Source organism: Bufo gargarizans, chromosome 1 (assembly GCF_014858855.1).
Source record: "Bufo gargarizans isolate SCDJY-AF-19 chromosome 1, ASM1485885v1, whole genome shotgun sequence".
Lineage (NCBI taxonomy): Eukaryota > Metazoa > Chordata > Amphibia > Anura > Bufonidae > Bufo > Bufo gargarizans.
The window spans coordinates 279,864,416-279,874,383 of NC_058080.1; positions in this window are offsets into that span (position 1 = coordinate 279,864,416).

Genomic DNA, 9,968 nt, shown 5'->3' on the forward strand with positions numbered 1-9,968 from the left:
CCTTCCCCAGCGGTGAAAGACATAGAATGCACTGACGCACAACCACTTATGTTTCCTGATGATGAGGACATGGGAATACCACCTCAGCATGTCTCTGATGATGACGAAACACAGGTGCCAACTGCTGCGTCTTTCTGCAGTGTGCAGACTGAACAGGAGGTCAGGGATCAAGACTGGGTGGAAGACGATGCAGGGGACGATGAGGTCCTAGACCCCACATGGAATGAAGGTCGTGCCACTGACTTTCACAGTTCGGAGGAAGAGGCAGTGGTGAGACCGAGCCAACAGCGTAGCAAAAGAGGGAGCAGTGGGCAAAAGCAGAACACCCGCCGCCAAGAGACTCCGCCTGCTACTGACCGCCGCCATCTGGGACCGAGCACCCCAAAGGCAGCTTCAAGGAGTTCCCTGGCATGGCACTTCTTCAAACAATGTGCTGACGACAAGACCCGAGTGGTTTGCACGCTGTGCCATCAGAGCCTGAAGCGAGGCATTAACGTTCTGAACCTGAGCACAACCTGCATGACCAGGCACCTGCATGCAAAGCATGAACTGCAGTGGAGTAAACACCTTAAAACCAAGGAAGTCACTCAGGCTCCCCCTGCTACCTCTTCTGCTGCTGCCGCCTCGGCCTATTCTGCTGCTGCCGCCTCGGCCTCTTCCTCCGCCTCTGGAGGAACGTTGGCACCTGCCGCCCAGCAAACAGGGGATGTACCACCAACACCACCACCACCACCTCCGTCACCAAGCGTCTCAACCATGTCACACGCCAGCGTTCAGCTCTCCATCTCACAAACATTTGATAGAAAGCGTAAATTCCCACCTAGCCACCCTCGATCCCTGGCCCTGAATGCCAGCATTTCTAAACTACTGGCCTATGAAATGCTGTCATTTAGGCTGGTGGACACAGACAGCTTCAAACAGCTCATGTCGCTTGCTGTCCCACAGTATGTTGTTCCCAGCCGGCACTACTTCTCCAAGAGAGCCGTGCCTTCCCTGCACAACCAAGTATCCGATAAAATCAAGTGTGCACTGCGCAACGCCATCTGTAGCAAGGTCCACCTAACCACAGATACGTGGACCAGTAAGCACGGCCAGGGACGCTATATCTCCCTAACTGCACACTGGGTAAATGTAGTGGCAGCTGGGCCCCAGGCGGAGAGCTGTTTGGCGCACGTCCTTCCGCCGCCAAGGATCGCAGGGCAACATTCTTTGCCTCCTGTTGCCACCTCCTCCTTCTCGGCTTCCTCCTCCTCTTCTTCCACCTGCTCATCCAGTCAGCCACACACCTTCACCACCAACTTCAGCACAGCCCGGGGTAAACGTCAGCAGGCCATTCTGAAACTCATATGTTTGGGGGACAGGCCCCACACCGCACAGGAGTTGTGGCGGGGTATAGAACAACAGACCGACGAGTGGTTGCTGCCGGTGAGCCTCAAGCCCGGCCTGGTGGTGTGTGATAATGGGCGAAATCTCGTTGCAGCTCTGGGACTAGCCAATTTGACGCACATCCCTTGCTTGGCGCATGTGCTGAATTTGGTGGTGCAGAAGTTCATTCACAACTACCCCGACATGTCAGAGCTGCTGCATAAAGTGCGGGCCGTCTGTTCGCGCTTCCGGCGTTCACATCCTGCTGCTGCTCGCCTGTCTGCGCTACAGCGTAACTTCGGCCTTCCCGCTCACCGCCTCATATGCGACGTGCCCACCAGGTGGAACTCCACCTTGCACATGCTGGACAGACTGTGCGAGCAGCAGCAGGCCATAGTGGAGTTTCAGCTGCAGCACGCACGGGTCAGTCGCACTACAGAACAGCACCACTTCACCACCAATGACTGGGCCTCCATGCGAGACCTGTGTGCCCTGTTGCGCTGTTTCGAGTACTCCACCAACATGGCCAGTGGCGATGACACCGTTATCAGCGTTACAATACCACTTCTATGTCTCCTTGAGAAAACACTTAGGGCGATGATGGAACAGGAGGTGGCCCAGGAGGAGGAGGAGGAGGATGAGGAAGAGGGGTCATTTTTAGCACTTTCAGGCCAGTCTCTTCGAAGTGACTCAGAGGGAGGTTTTTTGCAACAGCAGAGGCCAGGTACAAATGTGGCCAGCCAGGGCCCACTACTGGAGGACGAGGAGGACGAGGATGAGGAGGAGGTGGAGGAGGATGAGGATGAAGCATGGTCACAGCGGGGTGGCACCCAACGCAGCTCGGGTCCATCACTGGTGCGTGGCTGGGGGGAAAGGCAGGACGATGACGATACGCCTCCCACAGAGGACAGCTTGTCCTTACCCCTGGGCAGCCTGGCACACATGAGCGACTACATGCTGCAGTGCCTGCGCAACGACAGCAGAGTTGCCCACATTTTAACCTGTGCGGACTACTGGGTTGCCACCCTGCTGGATCCACGCTACAAAGACAATGTGCCCACCTTACTTCCTGCACTGGAGCGTGATAGGAAGATGCGCGAGTACAAGCGCACGTTGGTAGACGCGCTACTGAGAGCATTCCCAAATGTCACAGGGGAACAAGTGGAAGCCCAAGGCCAAGGCAGAGGAGGAGCAAGAGGTCGCCAAGGCAGCTGTGTCACGGCCAGCTCCTCTGAGGGCAGGGTTAGCATGGCAGAGATGTGGAAAACTTTTGTCAACACGCCACAGCTAACTGCACCACCACCTGATACGCAACGTGTTAGCAGGAGGCAACATTTTACTAACATGGTGGAACAGTACGTGTGCACACCCCTCCACGTACTGACTGATGGTTCGGCCCCATTCAACTTCTGGGTCTCTAAATTGTCCACGTGGCCAGAGCTAGCCTTTTATGCCTTGGAGGTGCTGGCCTGCCCGGCAGCCAGCGTTTTGTCTGAACGTGTATTCAGCACGGCAGGGGGCGTCATTACAGACAAACGCAGCCGCCTGTCTACAGCCAATGTGGACAAGCTGACGTTCATAAAAATGAACCAGGCATGGATCCCACAGGACCTGTCCGTCCCTTGTCCAGATTAGACATTAACTACCTCCCCATAACCATATATTATTGGACTCCAGGGCACTTCCTCATTCAATCCTATTTTTATTTTCATTTTACCATTATATTGCGATGCTACCCAAAGTTGAATGAACCTCTCCTCTGCCTGTGTGCTAGGCCTAAATATATGCCAATGGACTGTTGCAGTGGTGGCTGACATGAAGCCTGATTCTCTGCTATGACATGCAGACTAATTCTCTGCTGACATGAAGCCAGATTGTCTGTTACGGGACCTCTCTCCTCTGCCTGGGTGCTGGGCCTAAATTTATGACAATGGACTGTTGCAGTGGTGGCTGACGTGAAGCCTGATTCTCTGCTATGACATGCAGACTGATTCTCTGCTGTCATGAAGCCAGATTGTCTGTTACGGGACCTTTCTCCTCTACCTGGGTTCTGGGCCTAAATTTATGAAAATTGACTCTTACAGTGGTGGGTGACGTGAAGCCTGATTCTCTGCTATGATATGAAGACTGATTCTCTGCTGACATGAAGCCAGATTGTCTGTTACGGGACCTTTCTCCTCTGCCTGGGTTCTGGGCCTAAATTTATGAAAATTGACTCTTACAGTGGTGGGTGACGTGAAGCCTGATTCTCTGCTATGATATGAAGACTGATTCTCTGCTGACATGAAGCCAGATTGTCTGTTACGGGACCTTTCTCCTCTGCCTGGGTTCTGGGCCTAAATTTATGAAAATTGACTCTTACAGTGGTGGGTGACGTGAAGCCTGATTCTCTGCTATGATATGAAGACTGATTCTCTGCTGACATGAAGCCAGATTGTCTGTTACGGGACCTTTCTCCTCTGCCTGGGTTCTGGGCCTAAATTTATGAAAATTGACTCTTACAGTGGTGGGTGACGTGAAGCCTGATTCTCTGCTATGATATGAAGACTGATTCTCTGCTGACATGAAGCCAGATTGTCTGTTACGGGACCTTTCTCCTCTGCCTGGGTTCTGGGCCTAAATTTATGAAAATTGACTCTTACAGTGGTGGGTGACGTGAAGCCTGATTCTCTGCTATGATATGAAGACTGATTCTCTGCTGACATGAAGCCAGATTGTCTGTTACGGGACCTTTCTCCTCTGCCTGGGTTCTGGGCCTAAATTTATGAAAATTGACTCTTACAGTGGTGGGTGACGTGAAGCCTGATTCTCTGCTATGATATGAAGACTGATTCTCTGCTGACATGAAGCCAGATTGTCTGTTACGGGACCTTTCTCCTCTGCCTGGGTTCTGGGCCTAAATTTATGAAAATTGACTCTTACAGTGGTGGGTGACGTGAAGCCTGATTCTCTGCTATGATATGAAGACTGATTCTCTGCTGACATGAAGCCAGATTGTCTGTTACGGGACCTTTCTCCTCTGCCTGGGTTCTGGGCCTAAATTTATGAAAATTGACTCTTACAGTGGTGGGTGACGTGAAGCCTGATTCTCTGCTATGATATGAAGACTGATTCTCTGCTGACATGAAGCCAGATTGTCTGTTACGGGACCTCTCTCCTCTGCCTGGGTGCTGGGCCTAAATATATGCCAATGGACTGTTGCAGTGGTGGCTGACGTGAAGCCTCATTCTCTGCTATGACATGCAGACTAATTCTCTGCTGACATGAAGACAGATTCTCTGTTACGGGACCTCTCTCCTCTGCCTGGGTGCCGGGGCCTAAATATCTGAGAATGGACTGTTCCAGTGGTGGCTGACGTGAAGCCTCATTCTCTGCTATGACATGCAGACTAATTCTCTGCTGACATGAAGACAGATTCTCTGTTACGGGACCTCCCTCCTCTGCCTGGGTGCTGGGCCTAAATATATGCCAATGGACTGTTGCAGTGGTGGCTGACGTGAAGCCTCATTCTCTGCTATGACATGCAGACTAATTCTCTGCTGACATGAAGACAGATTCTCTGTTACGGGACCTCCCTCCTCTGCCTGGGTGCTGGGCCTAAATATATGCCAATGGACTGTTGCAGTGGTGGCTGACGTGAAGCCTCATTCTCTGCTATGACATGCAGACTGATTCTCTGCTGACATGAAGCCAGATTCTCTGTTACGGGACCTCTCTCCTCTGCCTGTGTGTGTGCTGGGCCTAAATATATGCCAATGGACTGTTGCAGTGGTGGCTGACGTGAAGCCTCATTCTCTGCTATGACATGCAGACTGATTCTCTGCTGACATGAAGCCAGATTCTCTGTTACGGGACCTCTCTCCTCTGCCTGTGTGTGTGCTGGGCCTAAATATATGCCAATGGACTGTTGCAGTGGTGGCTGACGTGAAGCCTCATTCTCTGCTATGACATGCAGACTAATTCTCTGCTGACATGAAGACAGATTCTCTGTTACGGGACCTCCCTCCTCTGCCTGGGTGCTGGGCCTAAATATATGCCAATGGACTGTTGCAGTGGTGGCTGACGTGAAGCCTCATTCTCTGCTATGACATGCAGACTGATTCTCTGCTGACATGAAGCCAGATTCTCTGTTACGGGACCTCTCTCCTCTGCCTGTGTGTGTGCTGGGCCTAAATATATGCCAATGGACTGTTGCAGTGGTGGCTGACGTGAAGCCTCATTCTCTGCTATGACATGCAGACTGATTCTCTGCTGACATGAAGCCAGATTCTCTGTTACGGGACCTCTCTCCTCTGCCTGTGTGTGTGCTGGGCCTAAATATATGCCAATGGACTGTTGCAGTGGTGGCTGACGTGAAGCCTCATTCTCTGCTATGACATGCAGACTAATTCTCTGCTGACATGAAGACAGATTCTCTGTTACGGGACCTCCCTCCTCTGCCTGGGTGCTGGGCCTAAATATATGCCAATGGACTGTTGCAGTGGTGGCTGACGTGAAGCCTCATTCTCTGCTATGACATGCAGACTAATTCTCTGCTGACATGAAGACAGATTCTCTGTTACGGGACCTCTCTCCTCTGCCTGGGTGCCGGGGCCTAAATATCTGAGAATGGACTGTTCCAGTGGTGGGTGACGGGAAGCCAGATTCTCTGCTATGGAACCTCTCTCCAATTGATTTTGGTTAATTTTTATTTATTTAATTTTTATTTTAATTCATTTCCCTATCCACATTTGTTTGCAGGGGATTTACCTACATGTTGCTGCCTTTTGCAGCCCTCTAGCTCTTTCCTGGGCTGTTTTACAGCCTTTTTAGTGCCGAAAAGTTCGGGTCCCCATTGACTTCAATGGGGTTCGGGTTCGGGACGAAGTTCGGATCGGGTTCGGATCCCGAACCCGAACATTTCCGGGATGTTCGGCCGAACTTCTCGAACCCGAACATCCAGGTGTTCGCTCAACTCTACTCCCCAGGCCTGGGTCCCGCTGTGCTGCCGGATTCCTCCCGGCCCGTGCCCGCCTGAAACTAACCTGCCCCACAGCAGCACAAACTGGAAGATCCCTGGAGGGGCTCCTCTCTCTGCGCCGGACCCTCAGGGTCCCCTCCGGGCTTAGGCGCTTCGGAGGCCTGGTACTCCACGCCCATTTTCCTAGGGGCACTTCAGCAGCAGCACCACCCAACCCCGCCAGCAAACCCTGGATCTGAGCCTGCAGCATACATGGACTTCTCTGTTCCACAGCCACCTGGAGCTGCGCCAGCATCGCCTCCAACTTAGGCATGGTAAGTAGGTTCTAGGGCACACAGCACACTGTATTTTTATTTTTATTTTAATAGGGGGAGGACAATTGATCCCTTCACTGTGCCCACTAAAATGGCCCCTTTCCTGCCTTTGGACCCACTTTTAACTGTCTTCCTCCTCCCACCAGCCACTCCCCTACGACCACCGCCCTTAACCAATTTCCTGCCATTTTCTCCCCACTCCCTCCAAACCCAGTCATGCAAGCCTCCCCCAAGGCTTGCAGCCCAGGTCCGGCCCATCCTAAAAGAAAAACCCAGAGTCCAAGTGAATTGGGCATCCACCAAATTGACCCCCGCCCCACTGTCTAAGAAAACAGAAAATGTCTCAGTTTTATAAACCGAGACTACCATAGCTGGCAAAACAAACTGAGACGTTCATATGGAGGAGATGTATACACCCAAGTTGTCATCCTCCGCACAACCTGGGGTCAGTATTTTTCCGATTTGCTCCTGAGAGCCGGATCATTTCACTTAGTGTCCGTGGCCCACCTTCGAAACTTGGAACAATAAACCTCTGCTGACCAATCTTCCTGCTGAAGCCGCTGTAATCTAGACTCGGCTAGGAAGACTCGGTCAGGGTCATCGTATATGAGACCCAGGGCCTCAAAAAACTAATCTACCGAGTACCAGCTGATAACGAAAGCCCTGAATTGAGGATCAGAAGGTGCTGATTGGAGGACGAAGGGAACCCCCTCAGACTTTTTAGATTTGAGTCTGAATCAATTTTCCTAGAATCAAGAGTGCTCCAATTGACCTAAAATGTTGTGTATGACACTAAAGTCTTCCTGGACTATTATTTTTCTCTTTCTCCCTCCCTCCACCAAAAATTTGTCCAAATCAAATCACCCAAAATTTGGGTTGAAATCACATTCTGTTCATTTCAAGCTGGAGAAAGGCTATGCTGGATTTGTCAATGTGTGATGTAGGAACCTCCTTGCTTCCATGATGACCACGCCAGTGCTTAGACCTCCAGAGATATTTAGATCCATGCATCTATCAGATATTTCTAACTTTTATTATATTTGATTTTGTACAATCTCAGCGATATTTATAGGTAATAATCATTTCATCTTTTATATTACAGATCATGTTAATTGATTGTGTAGCAAGACAGAAAAGCAGATCCGGGACATTTACTGTATAAGCATCTGCCACTAGATACAGGTACGGGTAGAAGTGTTACAGCAGTGGTCCCCATGGCTGTCTCTGCTCACCCACTCCAGGGTGCCACTTCAGACGTGATACATACAGGGAGTGCAGAATTATTAGGCAAGTTGTATTTTTGAGGATTAATTTTATTATTGAACAACAACCATGTTCTCAATGAACCCAAAAAACTCATTAATATCAAAGCTGAATATTTTTGGAAGTAGTTTTTAGTTTGTTTTTAGTTTTAGCTATTTTAGGGGGATATCTGTGTGTGCAGGTGACTATTACTGTGCATAATTATTAGGCAACTTAACAAAAAACAAATATATACCCATTTCAATTATTTATTTTTACCAGTGAAACCAATATAACATCTCAACATTCACAAATATACATTTCTGACATTCAAAAACAAAACAAAAACAAATCAGTGACCAATATAGCCACCTTTCTTAGCAAGGACACTCAAAAGCCTGCCATCCATGGATTCTGTCAGTGTTTTGATCTGTTCACCATCAACATTGCGTGCAGCAGCAACCACAGCCTCCCAGACACTGTTCAGAGAGGTGGACTGTTTTCCCTCCTTGTAAATCTCACATTTGATGATGGACCACAGGTTCTCAATGGGGTTCAGATCAGGTGAACAAGGAGGCCATGTCATTAGATTTTCTTCTTTTATACCCTTTCTTGCCAGCCACGCTGTGGAGTACTTGGACACGTGTGATGGAGCATTGTCCTGCATGAAAATCATGTTTTTCTTGAAGGATGCAGACTTCTTCCTGTACCACTGCTTGAAGAAGGTGTCTTCCAGAAACTGGCAGTAGGACTGGGAGTTGAGCTTGACTCCATCCTCAACCCGAAAAGGCCCCACAAGCTCATCTTTGATGATACCAGCCCAAACCAGTACTCCACCTCCACCTTGCTGGCGTCTGAGTCGGCCTGGAGCTCTCTGCCCTTTACCAATCCAGCCACGGGCCCATCCATCTGGCCCATCAAGACTCACTCTCATTTCATCAGTCCATAAAACCTTAGAAATTGAGATATTTCTTGGCCCAGTCTTGACGTTTCAGCTTGTGTGTCTTGTTCAGTGGTGGTCGTCTTTCAGCCTTTCTTACCTTGGCCATGTCTCTGAGTATTGCACACCTTGCGCTTTTGGGCACTCCAGTGATGTTGCAGCTCTGAAATATGGCCAAACTGGTGGCAAGTGGCATCTTGGCAGCTGCACGCTTGACTTTTCTCAGTTCATGGGCAGTTATTTTGCGCCTTGGTTTTTCCACACGCTTCTTGCGACCCTGTTGACTATTTTGAATGAAACGCTTGATTGTTCGGTGATCACGCTTCAGAAGCTTTGCAATTTTAAGAGTGCTGCATCCCTCTGCAAGATATCTCACAATTTTTTACTTTTCTGAGCCTGTCAAGTCCTTCTTTTGACCCATTTTGCCAAAGGAAAGGAAGTTGCCTAATAATTATGCACACCTGATATAGGGTGTTGATGTCATTAGACCACACCCCTTCTCATTACAGAGATGCACATCACCTAATATGCTTAATTGGTAGTAGGCTTTCGAGCCTATACAGCTTGGAGTAAGACAACATGCATAAAGAGGATGATGTGGTCAAAATACTCATTTGCCTAATAATTCTGCACTCCCTGTATGGTTTGTAAGAATAAGTGACGGATATGCCCTCACACATCACCTACATTTCCTTGTAGTGTGTCTCAGCGCTAGTTGGGCGTTTTATGTTTGTTTTAAATATTATTTTAAAAGTGTGAACATTGTCCTGAACCGTTGGCAGCACAACGGTTCTCTATAGGTGGGTGGAGCGTGATTCCCTTTGCTAGGGCTAAGGAGCGCCAGTCTGGCACCGGCTGGAACAATTATTTCTATGACATCTGCAGTGAAATTCATTGACTTTAATCAATCCTGTCCCCTGTATTATGCAGTGGCCAGGTACGGGTGGATAATATTCTGTATTTGTTGTGATGCCAATTGCAGCGTGTGCAGGGTACTATCCGAGGGGCCTTCCAAGGTTTTATAACGCACGTTCCAGATAAGCAATGACAGAGTGGTGTAATGGCCTATAGCAGGGGTGGCCAACCTTACATACACAAAGAGCCCAAAAAAAACAACTTATGACTTCCAGGAGCCACAAGCTATACA